The 9707-nt window shown below is 38.2% G+C and overlaps 1 protein-coding gene across 12 annotated transcripts in view; it reads right to left on the reverse strand.

The window, feature by feature from the left end:
- The window catches only part of LOC135110297 (organic cation transporter-like protein), a 169089-nt gene extending 168342 nt beyond the window's left edge, over window positions 1-747 (reverse strand). For 9 of the 12 annotated variants that reach the window (XM_064022494.1, XM_064022603.1, XM_064022580.1 and 6 more), the window contains exon 1: window positions 264-747. The gene's annotated coding sequence lies outside the window, so the exon portion shown is untranslated. The remainder of the gene's footprint in view (window positions 1-263) is intronic. The other 3 variants (XM_064022523.1, XM_064022514.1, XM_064022504.1) reach the window with 3 other exon arrangements.
- Window positions 748-9707: the final 8960 nt, after the last annotated feature.

A 9707-nucleotide genomic window follows, 5' to 3' on the forward strand; every position in this document is an offset into this window, starting at 1 on the left:
GGTTGACAAAGTTTGGGAGAGTTGCACCATGTACTATAGTCATAATAGGAAACACGAGACGCCTCTTACCCTTCTGGACTCCAGGTGGATAATCACCCAATTAAGTAATGACGGGTTACAGAATAACAAGCATCATCACCTCATGCTCTACACTTGGCAATTACGGGCCTGGATTAACACACAGACATCAACTGTGTCTTCAAAGGCGCGGCGTGACTCCGTACAACTTATAATTACTTGCAGCTGAACGTGGTAACACTTACATGATGGCGGGCGGCGGCGGGAGGGGCGGGGTCGCGGGCGGGCCTTGGTTGACTGGTGGATGTGAAGGCAGCTTGTTAGGTATTCCTGAATTCTCTCGTCCTGTCATGTCCTAAGTTGTAATCAGGATGGGTATTTTCGAGGGAGGGTTCAAATTTCTTCACTCTGTCACTATGGTGAATATTTATAAGAAAATATCCTATAACTTAAGTCACAGAGGCACTCACTAAGTGCTTGGCACACTGTTACACTAAATATTCCCAGTTCGCCTCTCATTTCCTCAATTTTCTTACCTTTTCTCTCTCTTTTCACTGTTCTCACTTAGCAATGAGTTTCAACTCCTCTTCTACTTTGTCACTATCAGTGAATCGCATGTTAACGCGAAACTGAGAGAAGATAAGGAAAATCACGGGACAAATAAGCAGGCTTCTGCTCGCTAGCCACGAAGAACACGTTGACACTAAGGATTCGCGTCCTTCATTGGCTGCTGGCTGTGTGAGAATGGCAGCCGCTCTCTGATTGGCTACAACGCATGATATAATTAAGAGGGAGAAAGAGGATAAAAACAAATATAAATAATGCCAATGATGGCAAGAAAAGTAGTATGGAAAAGGTAAAGTTTTCCGTTTGACATTTATATTAGTAAACACCTCAGAAGCAAAACTGGTTCATACATCGCCTATAAATTAAACGTTCCATTAATTCCAATTTATACAAAAAACTATATAGATATATTGTTAAAAATATTTCATTTTTTATGTAACGTTATTTTTGGAATATACTTGTAGAATACCAAAATACTTTAGTAAATCTTTCCATCCATGACCCCTTGTCAACCCTCCATATGCACATGTCGAGTGTACAAGAGTGTGCTTCTCCTCATACCGCGTGTCTTGTTTAATTATTTGCTTTAACTAGACTCTAACTACGAATCGTACGCGATATAGTGTTGTGTACCTTTGTTTTAATAAGAAGTGTGTGTCACAAGGAGTGGTGTGGCAGCACTGGCGGGCACGAACACTCGCACCTGGCGAGGGATCACTACACAGGTATGTCTTGTGTGTTGCTGATCTGGTTGAGGACATAATGATCATTATACGTATACTACTGTGTTTTCCTCCGCGTATCCTGGATGTGAGGTGATGTTAGCCTCTGGTTTTGCCATTACATCAGGGCCACGTTTTTAGTTCAGCCGTATTAATTATGCATTTTCCTCCGTATTTGAAATCATTGTGATAAACAGAATTTCAATGGAGTGAGATGTTGTTTATTTCAGAATACATAATAATTTGTCTGCTAGTTATTTTATCATGATATTCAATGTTCCTACAACCTTTCATCTACAAGTAATGGCTCAGTATGACTCCAGCTCAGATTTCATGCTGGTCCCACGTGACAGCCTATATTGCCTGTACAGCATGAATCGGTTAATTTGTAGTTAGTGCTCTACAAATAGGCTGTGGTTAGTTCAGGTTTGGATCTCAACCTACTAATGACTGTGTTGTCCAGCACACATCCTGATGACTGCCCTGCCTTGCCCTGCATTGTGGTAGTTGGGTTTTACTAACTCCATTTCCCTGACCTTATTACTGACAAGTTTTTCTCATTCCTTAAGGTGGAGCGTTGCCTCTCTTGACTCGTGGTGCAACTATTAACCTAACAGAATCAACATGATTTCACTGAACAGCATCCTTCAGTCCTTCAGTTTTTCAGATGTTATCCCTTAATTGTTTAATTGTGTAGACGTTGTTACTTTGAGGGCATTGTGATGAATGAAGTTGGCAAATTTAGCAATATCCATAATTTTTTATTATTTATTATTTATTTTAAAGGGTCCTACAGTAAGAAGGCTAGTTTGATCAGGTACAGTTTTATTTTATACATATATAAAATATCCTTAACATTTTGGTTACTGGAATATTGTTAGGTGGAAGTTCTGAGTTGTGGTGGGGTGGTGTGAGTGACAGACCTAACTGGAGTGGGTGAAGCCTGTTATTTTGATGAAAACAGAAGTGAGCTTGCCAAAAAAGTGTTATATCATTCAAAACATCAAAATATGACATAATATTTTTCTGTTGAAATTAAGGGATGTAGTTTTCTATAAATTTACTTTCTGCCGTAACTTCCAACATGGGACTCTGCCTCAGATCCCCTCAGGAAGATTATTAACCAAACTTTAATAAGTAACCTCTTAATGTGAGATATCACCTTGCCATCTGGGAAAATAACTTTGTACAACATCATCACACTTGACCAGTCAGAGAGTGTGCTGGACAAATAGCCCACTTAAGTCAAGTTTTTGTTAAGTATGTTAGCCTAGCTTTAACTAAGGGAGAGAGTCTTCAGGCTGTACTGTAGGAACTGAACTCATACAAATATGTGTGTGTGTGTGTCTGTGGTATTCAACAAATTTTAGCTCCAAAGCAATCTGTCAAAAAAAAAAAGGTGAATAAATAAAGAAAGAAATTAAAATAAATAAATGAAATAAATATGTAGATAGATAAATTGATAGATAGATAGATAATAAATACATTGATTTAAAAGTTAGATTTTAAATTTTGCCACTGCTTTTAAATATGGAAAAATATTAGTAGTTAAATAGTAGAATATGGTGACATAATAATAATATAGCAATTTTGTGTAAAGGTGTTTTTATGGTGTTAAAGTTATGTAATATTTGATCCATGGGAATTAGTATATGAAATCTGAACTGGAGTTACACTTAAACTTTACTGCATTATTTCCTTGTGATTATGTAGATTATCTGTACATGATTATCTGTAGATTATCTGTCAACACTCTTGTGTGAAGTCATCACTTTAACTGGAGCTTTGCAGGATTGTGTTCTTCTAGTAGATGAAAATGTGAATTTTAATATTTCCAAAATTTTATTGGCTTGTTTGATTGAAATGCTGCACATGTGAAGCTGTGCATCCCAGTGAAGTAAACAGTGAAATTTTTCTTTATAAAAGACCTTGAGGTTGTATTCAGTAATATGCATAACTGTAATCAAGGTCTTTAAAACCTGTTCAGTATACAGAAGATATTGGTAGTGAATAATACGGTAAAATTCTTGAATCCTATGAAATTTTTTGAGTACAGTAAAATCCCTCTCATCCGGCATTCGAGTATCCGGCAGCTTCAAGTATCCGGCACATTTTTCCCCGAGCCTTAAAATCAATAAAAAAATCAATGTGTACTCATAAAATCGATTAAAATTCCCGCGCGAGGCATACTTTGTCCCCTCGCCACCAGAGCGCACTGCATCGCGCCACCCGCGGCTCGTGACTCAGTTCCGCGTGTGCACTGTTTATCGCCTGAGGGCTTCATCATGCCTAAAGTTATAGAAAAGAGGAAGCGTGTTGTGCTTACACTTAAGCAGAAGGTAGACATTTGTCGACGATTAGAGAGAGGTGAAAGCAGACAGCAACTAATGGCGGAATTTGGCGTGGGCTCATCAACTATTTATGACATTAAATCCCAAACGAAAAAGTTGTGGGATTACATGAAAGCCACCGACACCCCAAAGGCAGCGGAAAATCGTCACACACTGCAGTATCATCGTGGTGAAAAGATGGACAAAGTGTTATACGAGTGGTTCAGCTTGAAAAAGATCAGAAGGAGTCACAATTACAGGACCAATGCTACAACTGTGTGTTGGTGAGTGTGAGATGGCAGCGCGGGTGGCGACACGCGGCACGGCGATCAGCTGATCTTTGTTATGGTAAGATGCGTGAGTGTAGGGTGGTGATTGTGGACATAATTTCACTTCTATTCAAGTATCCGGCATGTCGGCGGTCCCGTTGATGCCGGATAAAAGGGATTTTACTGTATTTATATTTATAATTTTCTTAGTTTTATCCTTTCTGTCTATCTCTGTATCTTTGTGTCAAGATACATTTTTTGTCTTGTTGCTGGTGTGATGGACGATCATTATTCTTCACTGAACTTGTGCAAAGTGGTGTTTGGAAGACTGTTCAGTTTCTCTTCCTGTTTTCATCTTTGACCTTCTCAGATTAACCCAATCCCTTTTCCACTGATCTATTAATGGCTACCCTGCATTTTCTAATTTAATTTATTGGATAACCCACTCTACAGATATATAGTGACTTACAGAGTGTTTACAGAATGCTTAGCTGCTGATCTTCATTGTGATTTCTGAGTGAGACTTGGCTAACTTTGTGTGTTGAAAATAATGTTCACTACCTTCACCATTTTAGACATTAGCTTTCATACAACTTCATTCTCATCTCTATTTCAAACAGGGTTGAGTCACAAGCTATTTGTCCATCACCTCCCCTCCTCTAACTGTCTTCAATATCTCTTATTCCACTGCAGTATATTACATTTCTTGTTTGCTGTCTTCTCAATATTTGCATGTTTCCCCCTCCCTCAGCCTTTCTGCACCAGACTTTCTATATATTCCTTCACTCACACTTCATACTCTGTCTACCTTACAAATGTGGGAGTTAATCAGTGTAATCACCCTTTCATCCTTTTAGTAGTAGACTCTGGAAAGCCCATAATGAAAAGGAATATAATTAGGGCACTATGGAACTAAATTGTCTTTAGTAGTTTTGAAGCTCTTTTAATGTATTTTAGCAGAATGGCAATTAAGTAGGCTTTCACAAGATTTGGTCAACCCCTTCCTGTGTAGAAGCATAAGTCTTGATGTGGGAAACCTACTTGGGGCTGTGAGCTCCATTATGACATAAACATCATTCAACAAAGGGAGAAAAACCTACCTGAAGTATTTTCCAGTGCTGCTCTGCAACTGATAAGGACATTAGTATCCTTTGCCTGGTCTGTTATGTTATTTTCAAGATGATATTGTCACATTTGGAATTTTTCACTTTCATGACTGTAGTGCACACCCTCCCAACAATTTTTTTTGTTCTAATTTCTCAATTTTTTTTGTTTTTGAGGAGTATCATCAAAATGATACAGATGCAATAGAATACATGTTAGAAAAGAATAAAAGACACTTTATCAGCTTTGCTAATGTAAATATAACATCTTACAGAGCTATTACATAAGTTAATAATAATGGTAAGAATATTCATTACAAAAATGTGTTTCACATATTGATGCTGACAAAAGCTGTATAGCAGAGACATGACTAGAATAAAGAAATCAACATATGGTAATATGCAGTGTTAGGTAGAGGGTTTTCCTTTCTCTCAAGGTTCTGATGATACAGTGACACTGGAGCCCCTGGGTAAAGCTTGCGTCATGAAATGCTCGATGGAACTCAGAGCTTCATTAATTTTAATCTTCACACTCCTCAGTAGTTTTACAACAGAATAATTTTTACTTACTTGCACTGCTAGCTATTGCTATTTCATACATACATTACAACCTCATTCCCATCATCATCATCATCATCATCATCATCATCATCATCATCATCATCATCATCATCATCATCATCATCATCATCATTGTTTCCCCAAGTACCATTGTAAGTTGTAGCTACATGTTTACTTGTTAACAAAGCTTGCCCCTGGTTACTTCCCTGAGGATGCTGCGTGGAGCGTGCCCTACATAAGGTAAATTATTTGTGTGTGCTTTTGGGTGAGGAAACTTAATGCTCATGTTACCTTCAAAGACAATAGCCTATGTCTGCTCGTCAATAGAATATTAGTACATGACACGAACGTGAGGGAAGCAGCAAGAAGTCAACAAATCTTCATGAGGTACCTCTGTATTCTGATTTGCCATTCCATGTCCACGTGTTTATTCGTAGTTTTCAGGTCGCTATACAGAAGTACAGTGCGAAAATATACAGGAGGCACAGCTTATGAAAGTGTTGGAATGTTTTAGAATTGTTGATGCTTTCCCCGCTTTCTCAACTTTATATATTTATTTCTAGGGAAGCAATGTTTTAGATATAACTCGGTGCTTCAGGTAGCGTCACTCTTTGCTGGCCAGTTTGGAGCTATTTATAGTTGCAGCGAGGTCACACAGTGGATGATATAGACGCGCAGCTGTGGCACAAACAAACTCTGGCATTTAAGCACGTGTTTGCTTTTAGTGCGGATTTAAATCATGGTGTATTTTTGTGTTTGACTACTTAGGAACTATTTAGGCACTCTGAGTCTCACATGTTCACCTTACGGATGGATAAAAATCGGTGAATCAGCGATGCACGTATATTCGCCCAGCTGATATCCCTCGGGCCGCCTGCAGTGTGTACATCTCGATACGTTTTATGACCTGTGTGTGTGTGTGTGTGTGTGTGTGTGTGTGTGTGTGTGTGTGTGTGTGTGTGTGTTTATTTATGTAGTTAGTTATTTAGTAATTTAATTTAGAAGAAAACATTGCGTATCTTGCAAGTGTCATCAGCGCGCTGGTTAGGCTTGGCAACGGATATATTGTACAGTAACATTCCCTTGCAGTTGAACATAATAATTTCGCATCCATATTTCCTCTTAATGCCTAATACTGAGGATGCCTTACAATGTTTTTATCATCCCATACGTATCTATATCAGGTAATCTTTTTTACTTTTATATATATATATATATATATATATATATATATATATATATATATATATATATATATATATATATATATATATATATATATATATATATATATATATATATATATATATATATATATATATATATATATATATATATATATATATATATATATATATATATATAGGAAAGGCACCGGCCAAGAGCAACAAAACTGTAATTAAAAAAAGGCCCACTGAGGTGCCGGTCCCCGAACAGTCAAAAGCGTTAGTCAAAAATTACAAGATAAGTGTCTTGAAACCTCCCTCTTGAAAGAATTCAAATCATAGGGAGGTGGAAGTACAGAAGCAAGGAGGGAGTTCTAGAGTTTACCAGAGAAAGGGATAATTGAGGATACTGTTTAATTCCTGCATTAGAAAGGTGGACAGAATAGGGGTGAGGGAAAGAAGAAAGTCTTATGCAACGAGGCCGCGGGAGGAGGGGAGGCATGCAATCAGCAAGGTCAGAAGAGCAGTTGGCATGAAAATAGCGGTAGAAGATAGCAAGAGATGATGCAACACTACGGCGATGAGAAAGAGGCTGAAGACAGTCAGAGGAGAGATGATAAGACGACAAGCTTTTGATTCCACCCAGTTTAAAAGAGCGGTATGAGTGGACGCCCACATACATATGAAGCATACTCCATACTCGTACATGGGCGGTTAAGGTCCCTGTACAGAGTTAGCAGCTGGAGGGGTGAAACTGGCTGAGACGACTCAGAACGCCTAACTTCATAAAAGCTGATTTAGCTAGAGATGAGATGTGAAGTTTCCAGTTTAGATTAAAAGTAAAGGACAGACCGAGGATGTTTACTGTAGAAGAGGGGGACAGCTGAGTGTCATTGAAGAAGAGGGGATAGTTGTCTGGAAGGTTATGTCGAGTTGGTAGATGGAATTGATTGATAGAATTGAGTTTTTGAGGCATTGAACAGTTGTAAGTTTGTTCTGCCCTAATCAAAAGTTCTAGAGAGATCAGAAGTAAGGCGTTCTGTGGCTTACCTGCGTGAGCTGTTTACTTCCTGAAGGATTGGACGTCTACGAAAAGACGTGGAAAAGTGCAGGGTGGTATCATCAGCGTAGGAGTGAATAGGACAGGGTTTAGATCATTGATAAATAATAGGAATAGAGTGGGTGACAGGACAGAACACTAAGGAACACCACTGTTAATAGATTTAGAAGAACAGTGACCATTTACCACAGCAGCAATAGAACGGTCAGAAAGAAGAACTTGTGATGAAGTTACAGAAAGAAGGATAGAAGCCGTAGGAGGGTAGTTTGGAAATCAAAGCTTTGTGCCAGACTATCAAAAGCTTTTGATATGTCCAAGGCAACAGCAGAAGTTTCACCAAAATCTCTAAAAGAGGATGACCAAGACTCAGTAAGGAAAGCCAGAAAATCACCAGTTGAGCGGCCTTGACGGAACCCATACTGGCGATCAGATAGAAGGCAGCACGTAAGTCAGTGCTGCTTACTGTTGGTGCGGGAAAAAATACTTCACTTACGAGGTTCAGCCATCGCGTTCCTACATTATTCGTTACGTAAAACTTGTCTCTAGATATTTTTAGCTCCCAGTAGGTTAGTGGTGTAGGAATACTGGTTGACACGTAAGCAAGGATGGATTTTTCACCGGCTAATAAATAACCAGGCTTTCGTAACCGTGGCGATCCATCCATCTTGCCTTGACGACGCCCGGCTATAGATCTGCCGCCCCGTGACGTCATCAGGAGAGGGCGCGCTAAAATGTGGCGCTGCAATGATGCTTTATTGGTGGAGCAAATTGGAAAACGTCCCCGTGTTTTGTTGGCGCCGCTTTTATCACGGTATATTACAGCCTGTGCATGATGTTGATGGAATTGTTGTTGCTGCTGCTGTTGTTGTTGTTGTTGTTGTTGTTGTTGTTGTTGTTGTTGTTGTTTATTTTTTGTGTGCGATAGATTCTCGTCTTTTTTTTTGTTATTTTATAATGTGGTTAGGTTTTGTTATTGCTATTGTTCTTGTTTATTTCTTTTTCTTGTTTTTTCTTCTTCTAATTCTTCTTCTTCTTCTTCTTCTTCTTCTTCTTCTTTTTCTTCTTTTTCTTCTTCTTCTTCTTCTTCTTCTTCTTTTTCGTCTTTTTCTTCTTCTTTTACTACTACTACTACTACTATTCTTCTTCTTCTTCTTCCTCTTCTTCTTCTTCTTCTTCTTCTTCTTTTCTTCTTCTTCTTCTTCTTCTTCTTCTTCTTCTTCTTCTTCTTCTTCTTCTTCTTCTTCTTCTTCTTCTTATTATTATTATTATTATTATTATTATTACTACTACTACTACTACTACTACTACTACTACTACTACTACTACTACTACTACTACTACTACTACTACTACTACTACTACTACTTGTTGTGAGTAGTAGCATTTAGTCGAACAACCTAGTTAGGACCTAAAGTTCTGTTGTTGTTGTTTGTTATTCACTAGGTATTCACTTATGTTCATTTCATATAGAGCTGTTTATTTGTTCATTAGTCTATTTATTCATTATTTTATTCATCACCAAATTTCTTGTTAATGATGCAGAACATTTTTGTCTTCACTAAATTTGCCGCAAGTAAAAACCCTGTCTGGCTAAAATCTTATATTTAGACATTTATTTTTGTGCACATGATTTAGTACACATCACAACATCATAGTTTTACATTCCTTTTAGTACCTAATATACATGAGTTACCTACGTGCTTCATACTGTAAGTTTGCGAGGGGATGATAGGTGCCTTATGACCCTGTTGTTGCAGACCAAGAGTTTCAATCAATCTGTTCATGGCTAGGGAGGGTTAGTATTTCTGAACGTCTTGGCTGGACAACGTTGCGTGGGTGAAGAAGACATAAGAAATGCAGAAATAGGGTACTTGTAGTCTTTACTTGTATAACATAGCGTGAGGGAAGTAC

This window comes from Scylla paramamosain, chromosome 2 (genome assembly GCF_035594125.1).
Source record: "Scylla paramamosain isolate STU-SP2022 chromosome 2, ASM3559412v1, whole genome shotgun sequence".
NCBI lineage: Eukaryota > Metazoa > Arthropoda > Malacostraca > Decapoda > Portunidae > Scylla > Scylla paramamosain.